Source organism: Canis lupus, chromosome 11, assembly GCF_011100685.1.
Source record: "Canis lupus familiaris isolate Mischka breed German Shepherd chromosome 11, alternate assembly UU_Cfam_GSD_1.0, whole genome shotgun sequence".
Taxonomy (NCBI): domain Eukaryota; kingdom Metazoa; phylum Chordata; class Mammalia; order Carnivora; family Canidae; genus Canis; species Canis lupus.
The window spans coordinates 26,786,037-26,805,884 of NC_049232.1; the positions used below are offsets into that span (position 1 = coordinate 26,786,037).

Here is a 19,848-nt window from a genome sequence, read left to right on the forward strand (position 1 = left end):
TTATTTATTTGAGAGAGAGAGAGAGAGGCAGAGACACAGGCAGAGGAAGAAGCAGGCTCCATGTAGGGAGCCCGATGTGGGACTCCATCCCGAGTCTCCAGGATCACGTCCTGGGCTGAAGTCGACGCTAAACCACAGAGCCACACGGGCTGCCCATTCTTCCACATTTTAATTTAATGTTTCTCATTCTTGCAAAGAAAAAAAAATGTTAGGAATAATAACAAAAGGGCAGCCCGGTTGGCTCAGCAGTTTAGCGCCGACTTCAGCTCAGGACGTGATCCTGGAGACCCAGGATGGAGTCCCACATCAGGCTCTCTGCATGGAGCCTGCTTCTTCCTCTGCCCGTGTCTTTGCCTCTCTCTCTCTCTCTCTCTCTCTCATGAAAAAATAAAATCTTTTTAAAAAAATAATATGTGGAAGAAAAAAAGATTAAGAAACACAGTAGAAAAGTAGTTGCTATTACAGGTTAAAGACCACATTAGGGGATCCCTGGGTGGCTTAGCGGTTTGGCGCCTGCCTTTGGCCCAGGGCGTGATCCTGGGGTCCTGGGATAGAGTCCCACATTGGGCTCCTTGCATGGGGCCTGCTTCTCCCTCTGCCTGTGTCCCTGCCTCTCTTTCTCTCTGTGTCTCTCATGAATAAATGAATAAAACCTTTAAAAAAATAAAATAAAAAAATAAAGACCACATCAATCAACTCACCAAAATGAATTCAGAATTTAAAGGTTAGAGGTTAAGAAGGTTGACTAAGAAGAATTTTTTAACTAGGACATGCAGAAATCATAATCTTTTTTTTTTTTTGAAGATTTTATTTATTCATGAGATACACACAGAGAGAGGCAGAGACACAGGCAGAGGGAGAAACAGGCAGAGGGAGAAGCAGGCTCCATGCAGGAAGCCTGACGTGGGACCCTATCCCAGGTCTCCAGGATCACACCCTGGGCTGAAGGCGGTGCTAAACCGCTGAGCCACCCGGGCTGCCCATAATCTTTTTTTTTTTTTTTTTAAGATTTTATTTATTTATTCATGAGAGACACAGAAAGAGAGAGACAGAGACATAGGCAGAGGGAGAAGCAGGCTCCATGCAGGGAACCTGATGTGGGACTCCATCCCGGGTCTCCAGGATCACACCCTGAGCCGAAGGCAGATGCTCAACTGCTGAGCCATCCAGGCATCCCCAGAAATCATAATCTATCTAGGTTTTCCTCCTTAGGACACTGAATACCCTATAACCTAAAAAATATGACTACAGTTTCAATGACATGACAAGATGTCCCAGCATTCAGCCTTACTCGTAATGGCTGGCCTTCCTTCCACAGAAATCCTGCCTCCCACCTGACTAATCTGTAAATCCAGTAGTCACCGGGTCATTGGCCCTTCTCTCCCCAAAGGCCCTATATCTCTCTAGCTTCAATTACTTCCTGTCTCTTCTCTGGAAGCACACATGCACATATTCACACAAACCTCATCTTTACTTTTCATGAATCCTCAGGGTAGCTCTCCTCCATTTTGTGTATTTGGAAGAAAAGAAAGCAAAATATATTAGATGCCAATGCAATTTCTCCTTTAGCAGAGCTCCACAGGACAATTACCACCCAATCTGCAGGATTTTATAGCTCTCATAACCTTCCTTTATGAACATACTGTGACAGCCGGATGCAGGCATTGATTATGGCAGCAGTCTTCAGCCACATTCCTATTTAACTGCAAAGTGGAGCTCCTGCCTACCAGCTCAGCACTGCTCAGTGACTTTTTTAATTACTGTATTTATGTAAGCCTTTTTCCAACTAGAGCCTGTCCAACTCCATCAGAACTGGAGGATTTGTGCTTACCACTTCTAGCTCTCTCTGGCCTTAGAGCCTAGTGTCTTTCTCTACCTGGAATCAATATAGCACTCTGGCCTTTCTCAACAGAGGTCTTTTGAGGACTGGGGTGCAAAGGAAGCACATTTTTTTTTTTTCCATAATGACAGCTGAGGGAAGATAATAAAACATCTTGGCAGGTGCCAAGGGCAGTGGCTGATTCCTAGGGGCTTGCCTGGCAAAGATGCCAGGTACAATAGATGAGCAGACCCGATAGGCTGCTGTGGGGGCTAGGAAAGAGAGGGGCTTCAGCTTTACCAACTGTTCAGCAGGGCAGAATCGACCTGGCTCCGGGTAATGCAAGAAGGAAATTTTAGTGTTCAAAAGACACGCTGATAGGGACGCCTGGGTGGCTCACTGGTTGGGCCTCTGCCTCCTGCTGGTGTTGTGATCCGGGGGTCCTGGGATGGAGTCCTGCATCAGGCTCCCCGTGGAGAGACTGCTTCTCCCTCCGTGTGTCTCTGTGTCTCTCATGAATATTTATTATGCTGATAACCTGGTGGGCAATCTGTCTAAAGATGCGGCCTCTTTGGCTGATTGTGCCACGGTCCAAGGCAATTCTGGCAGAGAAAACCGGTATTCTTGAGCGACTGCAACTCCGCTAAGGACCCGCAGGGTTAGCTGTAGGAGTGCCAGGCATAACCCCTCCCCCCAGCCTTCTGGCGAGAACCTGAAAACTAAGGTGATCTGTGTGGGCAGGCAAGTCATCAGCCCAGGAACAACTCTACGGGAGAAAGCCTGAGAGACGTCAGTGGGAGGTGGGAGAAGGGTGGGCTGCGCCTGCTGGAACCAGAGGCCCACACGCGCCGGGGAACGCGCGCCGGCGGGCGGCTGCTGGGGCAGGCGGGAGGCGCGCCCCCCGCGCCGGGACACACCGGGCTCCGGCCTTCGCACCTCCACACCAACGCCCCCTTCGACCCGTGAGTAACCAGCGGCAGGGGCGCCAAAGAAACGCAGCCCTCGCGCAGACTCCCACCCCCCGCTTCCGGACGCTCTAGCTTCCCCTCCGCCGCCGCTCGCGCCTCCCTCCGACCCGGACCTGCCCGGGCGGGGCTTCCGGGCCCGCCCCCCGGCCCCTCGGTCCCCGCCCCGGGGCGGGGCTTCGCTCGGCGGCCGGCCGGCCTTTCCGCTGCGGCCCGTGCCCCGGCTGGAGGGCCGCGGCCGCGCTCCGGACACGTGCGGGTGAGTGGGGGCCAGGTCGGGGGAGCCTCGGAGGTCTGCTGGCTCGGGGCGAGCCGCAGCCTGTGGGGAGGCTTCTTCCGAGGCACGGGACGAAATGGGCTCGTCCCATCATGACCCCGGGTCTGGAGGGCATCTTGAAGAGTCGCCGGGAGGTCGTGGCTCTAGAGTCGCCCCCTGTTTTGCTCCTTTCCCTCTTGTCCCCGAGACTCACCTAGGTCTGGTCTCCGCGAGCCTCACTTCCCAGGCGTCTGGCGCCAGGGCCCGGGGGCTGGGGAAGATTTGCGACGAACACGTGTCGGGGCAGAGCTCCGTCAGGTCCTTAAACCCAAGCTCCTGAAGGGGGCAGGCACTTTTAAGGTTCGTTTTTGGATCTGAATAAGGAGTCCCCTCTATTTTACTATTTCTCTCCATTGTTTGGAGTTGGTTAAGGGTGGAATTAGAGGGACACCTGGGTGGCTCAGCGGTTGAGCGTCTCCCTTCGGCCCAGGTCCTGATCCTGGGGTCTTGGGATGGAGTCCGCATCGGGCTCCCTGCATGGAGCCGGCTTCTCCCTCTGCCTGTGTCTCTGCCTCTCTGTGTCTCATGAATAAGTAAATAAATAAAATATTTTTTTTAAAAAAGTGAAATTAGGGGATGGCTGGAAAAAGATACGGTTTTGGACACCCTAGATAAATAAATAAGGTAAATTATAATGGTAAATGGATAGGAATATTTGTTAACATTCTTGCCAACATTTTGGTTACTGCTTTCAACCAATAGTTAGGGTCATTGGCAGGAATGGCAGCCTGTCTCCAGTTCCTTTCATACCCATTATCACATCCTGTTGTTTTTTTTTTAAAGTACTGCTTTTCTTTTTTTTTAAGATTTATTTATTTATTTATGATAGAGAGAGGCAGAGACACAGGAGGAGGGAGAAGGAGGCTCCATGCCGGGAGCTCGACGCGGGACTCGATCCTGGGTCTCCAGGATCGCCCTGGGCCAAAGGCAGGCGCTAAACCGCTGAGCAACCCAGGGATCCCCAAGTACTGTTTTATTGTACCTCAAAAAGTCTCATATTGACGTCCTCTCCAATCTAGTTTTTTAACTATCTTTTTTTTTTTTTTTTTTAAGACTTCTATTTATTTATTCATGAGCGACAGAGAGAGGCAGAGACACACAGGCAGAGGGAGAAGCAGGCTGCACGCAGGAAGTCCGAGGTGGAACTCAATCCCGGGTCTCCAGGATCACACCCTGGCCTGCAGGCGGCGCTAAACCGCTGTGCCACCGGGGCTGCCCTTAACTATACTTTGTATATTCACTGCCCACTGGTAACTTTTTCCTCCCTACTCTCCCCTATTCGTCTCCTTGGCTGGAATGTAGCTCTTAATAAGAAGTGTTTACTGACCACATACTTTATACCAGATATTCTTGGGCTTAATTTGTATTCTTTTTAGATCTAACAGCCACCTTGTGTACAGAGTGCTATTGATAACATTCCTATTTTATTTTAAGATATTTTATTTATTCATGAGAGATGGAAAGAGAGAGGCAGAGACACAGGGAGAGGGAGAAGCAGGCTCCATGCAGGGAGCCCGTTGTGGGACTCTATCCCAGGACTCCAGGATCAAGCCCTGGGCCAAAGGCAGGCACCAAACCGCTGAGCCACCCAGGGATCCCACATTCCTACTTTACAGATTATACTGAGAGGTACAGAGAGGTTAAGTCACGTGTTCATTGTAACTTAGCTGTTGAGGGATAGAGCCACACTTTCTTCTACCTGTTAACTAGACCATTAGTTTACTGTTGAGGGGGGCCTGGATGGCTCAGTCACAAGAGCATGCAACTCTTGATCTCATGGTTCGTAAGTGCGAGCCCCATGTCGGGTGTAAATTACTTAAAAGTAAAATGGTTTTTTTTTTTTTTAAGATTATTTATTTATTTATTCATGACAGAGAGAGAGAGAGGCAGAGACACAGGCAGAGGGAGAAGCAGGCAGGGAGCCCAATGCGGGACTCGATCCAGGGACTCGGGGATCACTCCCTGGACTGAAGGCGGCGCTAAACCGCTGAGCCACCCGGGCTGCCCAGTAAAATGTTTTTTAAAGGATTGCTCCTGTTGAGTTGCTGTGGTACATAGGTAACAAATAACATTGAAAAAATAAACCTAACCAAGGAAAAGCTTTGTTTTATTGTCTATTTCTGTGACTCAGAAATAAGTTCTGGGGTTTTGGGGTAGAGGTCTTGAACTTCACGTAAGTGTTCACTACTGTTGGCTGACTCTAACCAGAAGTGCTTTGATTACAGAGGGAACAGCCGAGGGCTTTGGAGAGATGCAGCCCCAGGTGAGTGCAATTTCATTAGCCTGCCTTTGGCCCCAGCTGTAGGCAGCTGCCTAGGTTGCTGTGTACCTAGGCACGTGTTACACTGCTGGGAGAACAGCAGCGGATAGCTGGTTGGCATTCTGGGCCTGGTTCATGCCACCTCTGTTGTTAACTATACCAGGATGCCAGCATAATTGTTTATCTATTAAGGTTAAATTGGTAAGGGCATGATGTTACGGGGAGAAACCTAAAAATCCAAAGCTTTTTAAGTGTTTCTGGCTCAACAGGTTTGGCTAGTATGAAGTTACTTTAATCCTACCTTGGAAACAAAAGAAAGGTAATGAATCCTTGGAGGAATGCAGAAGTAGAGGAAGAAAGTCACCTTTTTTGTTTTTAGAGTGACAACCAAGTGCTCCAAAGGGGGTTTGTACAGTGAAAAAAGACCATGAGATTTTTTGCAGTTTTCACTGAAATTCAAATACCTGGGCCTTACTCCTGCACCACAGAAAGCTAGTCATGCTGCTCCCTCCTATGGGGTTTCATAGCTGCAGTTACCTACAGGAATGCCTTATGAGGGAAATGGTATGAATTTGCTTTAAAATTATAGGCATTCTTTAGCTCTTTAACAAAATATGAAAATCCCAATTGATAGACTATCTACAACCATACTAATTTCTGCTTTAGGCTGACAGTATATTTGTCTTGGTTTCTTACTGATTTTCAGGAGTGAACAGAGTTGTTGCCCCTTTGGAGCAGTAAATACTGGGTCTCTTTGTAGTGATTTTGCTTTGGATTGCTAATTTTCTGAGAAGAGATGCTTCTCAGTTCTAGGCAAACACTTGTCCCATAAGGCTGACTTAGTTGGTGCTTCTGTGAAAAGTGACATCCTGGTTTCCATAGGAGGAACCAGTGAGGATGTTGGGAAGCAAGGGAGTTATTTATAAAAGCTAGCTTTGTTCTATCAATTGACTTTCCCTAAAAAGGATTCACTTAGCTAAATGTTGAGTGCTTGGTGTAAATACCTCAGATGTTCATTGTGAATAACCTTTTACAGATGGGGTCTTAAAACTAGTGATAACTAGACGGTTTGGGGGCATGGTTAGCTTTAGTGGTAATTATAGGCAAGAAAAAGACAATGGGAAATAAAATTTGGAGGACATTGAAAATGGGGTAAATCATAAATGGCCGACAGTATTGTTTGCATTTCTACAGAAAAGCAGCTTTAGGAACTGGGGTTGAACAGTGAAATCTTTTTCTTTTTTAGTCAAGGGGTTGAACAGTGAAATCTTTTTCTTTTTTAGGATAACTTGAAAGTAGGGCATGTTTGGCCCTCCTGAAGAGAGAAAATTAGTGGTTGGTGAACAGTCTGTATGGCATTCTCAGGTAATGTCCCTTTTCTTTACTTTTCTTTTTTTTTTTTAATTAATTAATTTATTTATTTATTTATTCATGAGAGACACAGAAAGGCAGAGACACAGGCAGAGGGAGAAGCAGGCTCCATGCAGAGAGCCTGATGTGGGACTCGATCCCGGGTCTCCAGGATCATGCTATGGGCTGAAGGCGGCGCTAAACCACTGAGCCACCCGGGCTGCCCATGTCCCTTTTCATCCAACAGGGACTACTTCCTGTGTGGCAGGCCTGTTTGCTTGTTGGTATCCATCAGGAAACCATTGGGTGGCACAATCACCTTATATCTGTCCCCCAACAAATTTGGCCTCTGATCAGTGAAAAGCTAAGTGTGATTTTGGTAGCTATGGTCTAAGGCCTGTAAGATCTTTGAGATTATCTGTATCATTCCATCTGAGGATTTTTTTTTTTTTAAGATTTTATTTATTTATTCATGAGAGGCAGAGGTAGGCAGAGACACAGGCAGAGGAACAAGCAGGCTCCACACAGGGAGCCTGATGCAGGACTCAATCCTGGGACCCCAGGGCTGGGCTGAAGGCGGTGCTAAACCCCTGAGCCACCCAGGCTGCCCCCATCTGAGGAATTCAGAACAAGATTATAAAAGTCCAGGATAGAAAGGATGATGTATCTTGTGTGGTCACTGCTAAATCTCAATCCTAGTGCCTGGCACATATAATAGGAATTCCCTGAATGTTGGACCAAAGGGATGGGAAAGAGGTTCCTGTTTCCTATTTGTTCAAATAGTTTGGCACCAAAGTCTGCCATCAGTGCTTCCAGGCTTCTGGTTGGCATCCCATGTTGAATTCATGGGGATACGTGTATCCATATCTTCTACTTGGGGTGCCTGCGTATCTGAAACAAAGCTGTTCCAGGAATCACCCAGCGGTTGTCAGCTATCCAGGCTAGTATGTTGCCTTGGATGGTGTTACACTGTTGGAAGAGCAAACACTGCCTTTATTGAGGTCTGGCTCCGAGCACTGTTTTGGTGTTGCAGCTAAGTACTCTTGGGCAGCGTTTTGCACCTCTGAGAGTGGAAGAACTCCTCCTGTGGAGTTGGTCCTAGTCTGGGTGCAAACAGTTTTTTTTCTTTTTTCCTTTGAGAAAAGGACTCTGTCTGAGGCTCCTTTGGATCCTTCTTTGTCATTCCTTTCCTCTTTGAATCCTAGATGCCTTTACCTGAGGGAGAAATCTGCCTCCATTCAGACCTCAGATGTCTCTTGACAGCCCTATGTGACACTGGGATAGGTAATGTATATAATCCTTTTGTCACGTAGTTCTAATTAACTTGTTTCAGCTCAGATGGGTGGTGTGAAGTAATAGAAAATTATATATTGGCCTCTGCTCCCATTCTTGGCACAAAGTTCCTAAAACTCTTAAGATTCCCTAAGCAATAAGTACATTAGGAGCATCTTTTGTTCTGCTATTTGGTCTTTAACTCTGATTCCTGGGTGATAAGCATGTCTTGTTCTAATGAGGTTGGTCACCAGAAAGGCCACACAGTGATTAGAAGCTTGGAATTTTCAGCCCCACCACGATTCTTCAAAAGGGGAAAGGGGCTGGAAATGGAGTTAATAATTGATCATTCCCACATGATAAAGCCTCCGTAAAAATCCCAATAGTGTGGGGTTTAGAGAACTTTTAGGTTGGTGAACACATGGAGGCGCTGTGTGGGAGAGTAATGCACCCAGAGAGGGCATGGAAGCTCGATGCCACTTTTTACCTAGACTTGCCCTGTGCATTTCCCCTCTGGATGTTTCTCTATATCCTTTATCATGTCCTTTAAATAAACTGGTAAACAGTAAGGAAAGTTTTTCTGAGTTCTGAGACTACTATAGCAACGAGTAGGGGTTTGTGGGAAACTGTGATTTGTATCTGATACTGGTCAGAAGCACAGGTAACAACCTGGACTTGTGATTGGCATCTGAAGTGAGGGAGAAGCAGTCTTGTTGGACTGTGCCCTTAACCTGTGGCTCTGATGATACTTTAGGTATACAGAGTGTCAGAACTGTGGACACCCAGCTGGTGGCACAGATTTGCTTGGTGTGGGGGGAAAACCTACATCTGGTGTCATAAATGTTGAGAGTGTGGCCATAGTGTGAGAGTAAAGAAAAATAGAGGAGCAACCCAGGTGGCTCAGCGGTTTAGCACCACCTTCAGCCCAGGGCGTGATCCTGGAGATCCAGGATCGAGTCCCATGTTGGGCTCCCTGCATGGAGCCTGCTTCTCCCTCTGGCTGTGTCTCTGCCTCTCTTTCTCTCTCTCTCTCTCTTTCTCTCTCTCTGTCTCTCATGAATAAATAAATAAATAAAATCTTTAAAAGAAATAGAAAGTGAGGTTTTCTTGGGGCGCCTAGCTGGCTATTCAGTAGGTAGAGCATGCAACTCTTGATCTCAGGGTCCTGAGTTCAAGCCCCATATTGGGTATAAAGCTTACTTTAAAATAAAGGAAAGTTTTTTTAAAAAGTGAAGTTTTCTTTACAGGTGGAAAAACTTCAGAGTTCTAAAACATTATGGAGAGTATGAGAATATTAGAGGATACTTGATCTAAAGTCCAAGGCTTAAACTAGGATCTCATGTTCTAGAGCTGTGCTATACAATTCATGAAGATATTTCATCTGACAAAAATTAAATCTGGTTTTCCAGATCTCAGTATTTAGTGACTACCATATTGGACAGCTCAGAAAACATTTCCACCGATGTGGAAAGTTTTATTATACACTGCTGTTCTAGAGCAAGGGTAGGCAAACTTGCTGTAAAAGGCCAGATAATATTTTAGGCTTGTGTACCACAGTCTCTCTTGTAACTACTCAATTCTGCACTTGCAGTATGAGAGCAGCCATAGACATAGACAGTGTGTCAACAGATGGTCAGATAAAACTTTATTAATAGACACCAAAATTAGAATTTTGTAAAGTTTTCAATATTATAACTAAAAAAAAATTCCCTGAATCATTCTAAGCTTGATGGCTTTTCAAAAACCAACTGGCGTGCCAAAATTGGCCTGTGAGCTAAAGTTTTTGCAAGCCACTGTTGTAGAAAATGAAATTCAGGCCTTGAGAATGGACAGCTCATTAGTGACATGTTCCGGGCCAGTACCAACATGAATAGTCCTCATTTCTTGTGTTTGGAGTTTGTTGTGTACACTTTTTGCACAGCTTACTTCTGTCATAATGGTTCTCTTTATTTTTGATGTTAACTGGAAGGAGAGGTCCTAAGAAAGAATAGCGATCTTCATTTCCAGCAGAGCCTGATCATAACTTTCAGTCCTAGGTAGTGCAATAAAAATGGTTCCTAAGGAAGGAGAAAACCTTTGTCATGAAGTCGGGGTTTAAAATCTGGGATGAGGGCTGCCCCGGTAGCTCAGCGGTTTAGCGCTGCTTTCGGCCCAGGGTTTGATCCTGGAGACCCAGGATCAAGTCCGTTGTCAGGCTCCCTGCATGGAGTCTGTTTCTCCCTCTGCCTGTGTCTGTGCCTCTCTCTCTGTGTGAGATAAATAAATAAAATCTTAAAAAAAAAAAAAAATCTGGGACGGTAAGCTCCTGTGAGCATACAGAGGCATTCCTGATCTTTAAGGCTACCCAGGTGCAGGGAGGGGCCTCTTTGTCGCTATTTGAAGAATGATACTTCATTGACTTCTGTGCATGTATTTGATAACCCCAGGAGATTAACCCTAGTGGCTTAATCATGCCCATTAAAATAATCTAATGGGATTTCCTAGTTGATAAGTGAAGTTAATTAGTCACCTACTACTCCCAGTTGACTTGATTTTTTTTTTTTTTTTTTTTTTAATTACCTGGTGAGGAACCAAAGAAGATGAAGTAAAACATTTCAAAGTAACTATTTAACCTCAAGCTGCCACCTCCTGTCTCAGGTAGCAATTGGTAGAGGCAGTGACCCTTTTCATTTCTCTGCTCAAGTTTCAAGCCTCAGTCCTATACCATACTAAGAGGAAAAACTAAAGCAGGGTGGGTAAGGGAGATGCAAGTATTAAGGAGACCATCCCTGGTACCTATCAGTAATTTACTTCCTTCATTGTTGAAACCTGTCAGTGGACTTTTGCATTAAAATTGTGGATCAGGTCTCAAATTGTAATCAGGAAAATAAAGCCCCAAGAAAAAAATTGTGCAGGCCCCAAAGGGACACAAAAAGGTGGATCCCTGCCTGGGAATTCACACAAAAGAAAACAATCTTGTAAGAGCAACTAATTAAGTACGTAAAAGAGTGACAATGGCTCCTTGAATCTTGTTGCTTAATTAGGGCTTTTTATGAACAGCTCCAGTTAATGGACCTGTCAATATTCTCTTGGAAAACAATTTCACTAAGTTAACAAATCAACTCTAATGCTTAGAATGTCTGCCTAGTAATTCTTTTTCTTTACTGCTATTTAGAAATAATAAGCCAGCTTGCTGGGTCTCAGAAAAGGCTGATAAAATGGACCTTGAAATTTATTTTATTTTAGAATAGTTGTATAATTACAGAAAAGTTGCAAAGACAGTACAAAGAAGGCCCATGTACCCTACACCGTTTCCTCTAATACCATTTTACATTAGGGTAATACATTTGTCACAATTAATGGGCTAATATGGATACGTTATTAACTAAAGTCTGTATAGGGTGCTGGATTAGTCGTTTAAACATCCACCCTTTTTGTCCTTTACCCTCACCACCTGTCCCTCTGCTCCCCTCAGTTTTTTAATCTGAGATTTGGGAACATTATGGTTGCTCAACTAGTGTTTGCCAGTTAGTTGAACGTTTTCCTATCTTTGCCTCTACCTTTCAGTCTTTAACACCTAAGCAGTACTCATGTTCTTTTTTTTTTTAAGATTTTACTTATTTATTCATGAGAATACACAGAGGAGAAAGAGAAAGAGGCAGAGACACAGGCAGAGGGAGAAGCAGGCTCCATACAGGGGAGCCCGATGTGGGATTTCATCCAGAGTCTCCAGAATCACGCCCTGGGCCAAAGGCTGCGCTAAACTGCTGAGCCACCCAGGCTGCCCAGTACTCCTGTTCATGTGAGAAAATTACTGCTATCTCCTTGCTGAACTGATCAGACTCTTAGGTTGGCATTCAAGATTTTTCTAAATTCTGGGGACACCTGTATGGCTCAGTCAGTTAAGTAAAGTGTCTGTTCTTGATCCCTCGTGATCCTTGGGTCCTGGGATTCAGCCCTGTGTCCTGTTCCCTCCTCAGCAGAGTCTGCTTCTGCACCCCCACCCTGACCCTCTTTTGGGCTCTCTTTCGCTCTCTCAAGTAAACACAATTTATTTTTTATTTTTTTAAAGATTATTTATTTATTTATTTATTTATTTATAGAGACCCACAGAGAGAGAGAGGCAGGGACACAGGCAGAGGGAGAAGCAGGCTCCATGCAGGGAGCCCGACGTGGGACTCGATCCCAGGTCTCCAGGATCACGCCCTGGGCTGCAGGCGGCGCTAAACCGCTGCACCACCGGAGCTGCCCAAATAAACACAATTAAAAAAAAAAGAAGGCTGGACTTTATTCAGATTTCCTTGGTTTTTACTTAATGTCCTTTGTCTGTTCCAGGATCTCACTGAAGATATTACAATCAGTTATTATATCTCCTTAGGCTCCTTTTTAAAATTTTTATTTATTTAAGATTTTATTTTTTTTTTTATTTTTATTTATTTTTTTTTTTTTTAGATTTTATTATTTTTAAAAAATTTAAAATTTTTTATTCTTTTGAGATTTTATTCTTAGTGACCTGCACCTAGCATGGTGCTCCAACTTACAACCCTGAGATCAAGTGTTGCATTCTTTACCAGCTAAGCTGGCCAAGAGCCCCTTCTTAGGTTCCTTTTAGCTATGACAGCTTCTTAGACTTCCTTATTATTTATTGGTGGCCTAGAATTTGAGACAGGTATTTTGTAGAAAGTCCCTGAGGATTGAGTTTTTCTCATGATTAAGCTGAGTTTAAGTGATTTTGAGAGGAAGACCATAGACCATTCTCATCCTATCAGCCTGACTTAGTGTTGCTGTTAACCTTGATCACCTGGCTGAGGTTTGTCTTGCCAAATTTCTCCACTGTAAAGTTACTCCCCCTGGCCCAATTCTGTGTGCTTTGGAATGAAGTCACTATGTGCAACACATACTTAAAAAGATGAGAATTGTGCTTTCTTTGAGGATGGAATATCTACATAAGTTACTTGGTATTCTTAAGAAATAATTTTTTTTTAAATGTTACATACTTATGAGAGACACACAGAGAGAGGGTGGCACAGACACAGGCAGAGGGAGAGGAAGAAGCAGGCTCCATGCAGGGAGCCTGACCTGAGACTCAATCCCAGGTTTCCAAGATCATGCCCTGGGCTGAAGGCAGCGCTAAACCACTGAGCTACCGGGGCTGCCCTTAAGAAATAAATTGATCTCTTCTCATTCAATGTATTTATACCATTATGAATCCATGGATATTTGTTATATTTTGGGGATAACAGTCCAATAATACTTTATTCAGTGTTCCAGCTTTGACCTTTAGGAGCTCATTGGTTGGCTACTATGTCTCCTTTTTTATTTTTTTATTTTTATTCTCTTAATTTTTTTTCTTTTTTAATAAAATTAAACAGTAAAACAAAAATTCACAAGCTGCCTCCCTGTCCACCCCCCACCCTTCTCCCCTCCCTGCAGTCTTCAGCGCTGGCTCCCTTCTTTCCCCCCACTTACACAGACACAGGGGTATCCAACTAAGAAAACGCAACTGCTCTAAGGACAGGGAGACGAGATGAAGGGAGGAAGTGAGCTGTGCCCACGTTCAAGTTTACATTGAGCAAGTCTGCACTTTCTGGGTTCCGGATGGTTTCCTTTCATTAGCCAAATTGAAAAAAGAAATTCCCTGGACCAGATGCTTCAAAGCTGAAGCCCCCAGGACCGCCAAAGAATGCCTTGAAGATATTGTTTGCGTCAAAATCGCCCATATTCATGCCTTCCTCATCTAGGTCCTGTCCACTGTCATAGCGAGTCTTTTTCTTGGGATCAGACAGGATGGTAAAAGCTTCTCCAACTTCCTTGAACTATTTCTCCTCTCCTGAACTTCGGCACTGGCTCCACTGTGCCGATCTGGATGGTGCATCAAGGCCCGTTGTCGGTAAGCTTTCTTGATTTCATCCTCAGAGGCATTCTTGTCCACTCCCAGAATTTTGTAGTAATCTTTCCTCTTAATCTTCTTCGTTCCAGCTGTGCATTTTTTAGGAGCTGTTTGTGTTCTTTTGTTTTCTCCGTCTGATATACTTTTTCATAGTCCCACACTGCTTCTTCATACTGTTCTGTGTCCATGTAACACTGAGCTCTTCTCAAGTAGGCTTTTATATAAGTGGCATCGAGCTTCACTGCACTCGTGCAGTCTTCTATTGCATCATCTAGTTTCCTAAGCTTGGAGTTAACCGTGCCCTGATTACAGTAGAGTTTAGCATTTGTTTTTATATTGTTAGGGTCTATCCCCAGGGCTTCTGTGTACAGTTCATAGGCTAGCTTGTAATTTCCTTCTTTAAATGCTTTATTCCCATCTTCTTTAAGTGCTTTAGCATTTCTGTAAGCAATGCAGGCCCCTTCTCATGGTCAGGAGCCATTCTGAGAGCCTGTACAAAAAACTGAACCGCCTTCTCAATACAATCTTCATAATAAAGGCAAAGTCCTCATACATACAGAGCATCCGCATTGGTAGAATCCATTCGTAAAATGTCACTGGCCACAGACTGCTTCCGGATAATGACCTAGCATTGCTAAACATTCTGCTTTGAGGATTTTGAAGCGATGGCAGGCAGGGGCAAATTCTAGGGCACGGTCCATGCAGAAAACCACCTTCCGAAAATCTCGCTTCTCGAAATCCGTTTCTGCTATTTTCTCATATTCTATGACTGCATTAGCATTCTTGAACTCCTGTTGCGCCTGAGCATTTTTGTGTTCCAGTTCTAGGGCTCTCTGGAAACTACGACATGCTGCCATGGCATTCCCTAGAGATAGGTGGCATTTGCCCTCTCGTAGATGTCCCCAGACAAAACTGTCATTCCACCTGACTGCTGTGCATCTCCAAGAGCTTCCCGGAATTTTCCGAGCATCATCAAAGTGGCTGCTCGATTCCCATAGTAGCTAGCATTTTTAGGACACATATCTATGGCTTTTGTATAATAATTATAAGCTTCACTGTAATCTTTCTTGGCATAGTATGCATTTCCTTGTTCCTTGAAAGACTCTGCTTCCCTCTTCGCTTCCTCGTCGTCGAGCAGCTCTGGCTCGGTCGTTGCCATTACCACATCGCACTCCGCGGCAGCCGCCATCCTACCGCCGGGACCAGAGAGTTTCTCTCCTCTTTTTAAATTTTTATTTATTTATTCATGAGAGACAGAGAGGCAGAGACATAGGCAGAGGGAGAAGCAGGCTCAAGGGGAGCCCAATGTGGAACTTGATCCCAGGACCCCAGGATCATGACCTGAGCCAAAGGCAGCCACTCGGCCCCTGAGCCACCCAGGCATCCCCTACTGTATCTCTTCAATATGCCCCCATCATTGTGGGGTTTTTGTTTTTAAGCACTTCTCAATTTAAGGCGCTATTAAGATGATCCATGCTCATCTTGTATCTTTTCTGTCCCAGTTGTCAAACATTTTTCTAGTGAGCCCTCATTTCTTTACTGGTGAATGGCATTAAGGAACAAAGACCTGGGCACTAGATAGACTCGATACTAAACTGGTGTTGCTTCTAGGCCCTGTCCACTGGTAGAATAATGAACTATATAACCAGGATCCTTAGTTTTTAGTCCCCTATATTTTATAGACATTCCATTTTTAATATTCAACGTCTTTTATTCTATAGACGTATATTCTCATTTAGAATAATGGTTGACCTTTTCTTTTATAGTGGATGGTTTAGTTTCTAGATGACTGATTCTTTTTACCCTATGAGCTCACAATATAGGATGGGACTTTTTAACTGCTGCTGAAGGGGAGGAGCCACGCCCAGGCTCTGTCCTCAGAATGGGTTGGAGGGAGGAGGTGCCCTCAAGGCATAAAGCCTTCGAGTTAGAATCTGGGCTTTACCAGAGTGGCAGCTAGTAGAACTCCCTCTCCTCAATTGTAATATTCTAGAGGAGAACTCCAGGAGCTAAGGTTGCAATATGCTGGCCATGTTGCCAGTGAAAGGTTGTATATGAAGCGATGAGTAGCGGGGGGAAGGCAGAACAGAAAAGCTCTGTCCCGGCCTCTACTACCCCTACTCTCATTGCACTCTGCCTTTTTCTACACTAGGCTTCAATTTCTTGCCCCTCTATATATGCTAGGACTCAATCATGATCCATTCTTCCAAAGGACTCTTCATATTTAATTTCTGAGATCTCTCTCTTTTTTAAAGATTTTATTAATTCATGAGAAACAGAAAGAGAGGCAGAGACACAGGCAGTGAGAGAAGCAGGCTCCATGCAGGGAGCCTGACATGGGACTCGATCTCAGGTCTCCAGGATCACACCCTGGGTTGAAGGCAGGCGCTAAACTGCTGAGCCACCCAGGGATCCCCAGTTTCTCAGATCTCTAATTTTACTTCTTGTATGTATAATCTCCAGGGCTGAGTTACAGGAAGACAATGATGTGGGCTAATTACACATCTTATCAGAAGATTGTCATTTGACTCCTCCTTTTTGTGGGTTTACAGCCTTTATTAGCTGAACTCTGCTAGACCTTGGGGACGAGTAGTGGATAAGACATAGTCCCTGCTTGCCGTAATATGGCCTGTCAGGCCTTACACAGTCTAACTCTTACCCCTCTCACCTTTAACACCCTCAGATTCCCTTCTGGACACACTGGTTTCTTTCAGGGATTTTTTTTTTTTTTTTAATTTATTTATTCATGAGAGACAGAGAGGCAGAGACACAGGCAGAGGGAGGAGCACACTCCTTATGGGGAACCTGATGTGGGAATCGATCTCAGGACCTTGGGATCATGACCTGCGCCAAAGGCAGATACTCAACCACTGAGCTACCCAGGTGCCCCTCTTTCAGTCTTAAGTAAGCCTTTTGCTATTAGGCACATGCTATTTCCCTTTCTGGTTTCATCTTCCTTCTCTACTTTGTCTACTTTACTTTGAGATCTTAGCTCAGGCAGCCCTTCTGCAGAGAAGCCACCTTCCCTTCTCAAGGTTTACTTACTACCAGCTTCTCAATGTTTACTTATTTCCCATACAGCCAAGCTGTCTGACTTCTAAGGACAGCTGACTAAAGACCTTCAGCTGATAAATATTAATCTTTGTGTCAAAATGTATCCAAAATAAAGTAATGCCATTGCCATATGGCTTTTCAAGATTACCTCAGTAATTGAGGGTATCAACAGTGCTGGTTTTGTTCTTTAACAGTTTGAAACAAAATCATGAAAACAAAGGTGTCTGATTTCCATTTGCTGTTGGACTCTAAAGATGTTACCTAGTGCACAGCTATTTAAAATTAAGTTTAAGGGCAGCCTGGGTGGCTCAGCAGTTTAGTGCTGCCTTCAGTCCAGGGCGTGATCCCGGAGACCCAGGATCGAGTCCCACGTCAGGCTCCCTGCATGGAGCCTGCTTCTCCCTCTGCCGGTGTCTCTGCCTCTCTCTCCCTCTCACCCTCCCTCTCTCTCTCTCTCTCTGTCTCTATGAATAAATAAATAAAATCTTAAAAAAAATTTTTTTTAAATTAAGTTTAGCTTCAGTAAGTATTGAATGAAAATAATGGATTTGTAGAAGATTTGTTGTATCAATTTAAGACATCGGTTAACTAAAATATACATGTGGCCTTTTGTTACTTTTTTTGGTAACCTATGTCTTTATAGTTAAAGTTTGTGAAACAGCTTTGTGTGTAAATTATAACTGGAAAAACCTCTTAACTAGCGGTCATTGTGCTGACAAGTAGGTGCCAGATTAAAACTTAGGTTATAAGCAGACTTAAATGGATAATTTTAGCGTGTTTACTCTGGGGCTTTATAAAAATAAATAACCTTTGAATCTATGGTTTTGTCATTTTAGGATATTCCTGTAAGTATACTGCAGGACATGTGGCGTTCTACAACATTGACAACATTCACTGCATGTTGATCATGTGCCAGAATTGGTAAACTCATTCTACATATCTTAATCTTCTCAACAGGCCTAAGAGATACTGCTGTTATTTGTCCAAGGTCACACAGTGGGCCCAGAAACTACTGTTGTGTTCAGTTAATCTGGCTCCAAAGCTAGAGTTTGACTTGGAACTTTTAAGTATGGTGCCCCCAAGTCTTTCCAACTAATTCTAATAAATAATTGCTTGCTTTCTTCAATCATCAAACTCATTTAGACTAAGGATTAACATCTTTCAGGGATTACTGAAATTATGTTTTTTTGTAGTTTCTTAAAACTATTCCAAATGCCAAATACCTTCTTTCAGGCTATCAGCATCTTGGCCACTGTTGTTGAAGCTTGAGGAGGCTTCTTTTTGCTCTTAACATACAAAGAATATATACAGACAAACCTGTGAGCCTTGCCTTTAGCACCCATCTACTTCATTCTTCCTATCATATCATCTATAAATTTCTTAGATTTTTTTAAGGAAGGCCTCAGTGGGTCATACATTTCCATACTCAGGCTTGCCCTATGATAAATAATGTGTGTCATATTTTATTAAAATTATTTAGTGCTAGCCCTACTAAACTATGAGTTCAGTGAGGTTCAGAATAAGAATTTCAAGACATTAAAAAATTGATCAGATATACTTTTTTGTCTTGTTTCTTTCTTTTTTTTTTTTAAGATTTTATTTATTCATGAGAGACACACAGAGAGAGGCAGAGACACAGGTAGAGGGGGAAGCAGGCTCCATGCAGGGAGCCCAAAGTGGGGCTGGGTCTCCAGGATCACGCCCTGGGCTGAAGGCAGTACTAAACCGTTGAGCCACCTGGGCTGCCCTTGTTTTGTTTCTTTTAGAAAAAGAATGCAGGAGGAGAGGGAGAAAGTATCTTAAGCAGGCTCCAAGCCCAGTGTGAAGCCCAATACTGGGCTCAGTCTCACGACCCTGAGATCATGACCTGAGCTGAAATCAACAGTCGGACACTCAACTAAGATTCTTTTTTAAAGGATAGAGTTCCCATTTTATTTTTTAGTACTACACCTGCTAAAGTAGGGGCATAAAGAATTTATAGATACATATTATAAACAAACTTACATAATGGTACAACACAAGAAAAGTCATCCTGAGATTATTTCAACAATATATCAAGAATCCTCTCCCTAAAAAAAAAAAAAAAAAAAAAGAATCCTCTCCCTATATGCTAAAACAGCATTTCCTAAAATTGCTAAGGGTCAACATTCCTAACCTATTAAAAGTGTCTTACTCCAAAAGGCTGTGTGATGCTTAATGAGGAAACCCTAGAAGTGATCCTACTAAGAAAAGAGCTTTGTTCAAAGTTGCTATCAAAGATAATTAGCAAAAAATTAAAAAGGGGGGGAGAAGTAAAAATCACTCATACATGGTAAGTTTACTTGGAAATATGTCTATGGGTGTCAGCTGAAAGGGGTTCATTGAAGTAACAAGTGATAGGTTTTAAGATAAGTTGGAAGGAAAATAAAGATAGGAATAATCACACATACAGAAGTTATGTACAATGAAGAAAACATTAAAGTACTGACAGACACAAATGAGACCTTAAATAGCAAATCATACCATGTCCAAGGAATATCAACATAAAAATAAATCTCCTAAAGAAAATGAAGTTAATAAAAATTCCAATAAAAATAACAGGATTATTGGGCAGCTCGGGTGGCTCAGCGGTTTAGTGCCACCTTCAGCCCAGGATGTGATCCTGTAGACCTGGGATCTAGTCCCATGTCTGGCTCCCTGCATAGAGCCTGCTTCTCCCTCTGCCTGTGTCTGTGTCTCTGCCTCTCTCCTTGTGTCTCATTAATAAATAAATAAAATCTAAAAAAAAAAACAGGATTATTTTTGTTGCTACACAAGTTGTAACGTTCATTTAGAAAATAAGAATAACCTTAATATTGTGAAAAATTAGAATCATAAAGGATAACTACACCTGCCAGATGTTAAAATGTTAGGAGTAAACTGTTGATACTGGCACCTGAATAGCTCACTCCATGAAAAGAACAG

At 43.7% G+C, this 19,848-nt stretch overlaps 1 long non-coding RNA gene, 1 other non-coding gene and 1 pseudogene across 4 annotated transcripts; 2 read left to right on the top strand and 1 right to left on the bottom strand.

Moving 5' to 3' along the window:
• Positions 1–2,936: 2,936 nt before the first annotated feature.
• LOC119873904 lies at positions 2,937–18,039 on the top strand. 3 transcript variants are annotated; one of them, XR_005366734.1, is made up of 6 exons: positions 2,937–3,043; positions 5,326–5,363; positions 6,644–6,725; positions 7,916–7,994; positions 17,742–17,750; positions 17,863–18,039. It is a non-coding gene; the product is annotated as an uncharacterized LOC119873904 (long non-coding RNA). The 3 variants fall into 3 exon arrangements; XR_005366733.1 differs by lacking the exons at positions 17,742–17,750; positions 17,863–18,039 and adding an exon at positions 12,065–12,117; XR_005366735.1 differs by lacking the exons at positions 7,916–7,994; positions 17,742–17,750; positions 17,863–18,039 and adding an exon at positions 12,065–12,114.
• LOC119874078 lies at positions 7,628–7,828 on the top strand. The gene has a single exon (XR_005367302.1). It is a non-coding gene; the product is annotated as a small nucleolar RNA SNORA74 (small nucleolar RNA).
• LOC481530 lies at positions 13,402–15,074 on the bottom strand (annotated as a pseudogene).
• Positions 18,040–19,848: the final 1,809 nt, after the last annotated feature.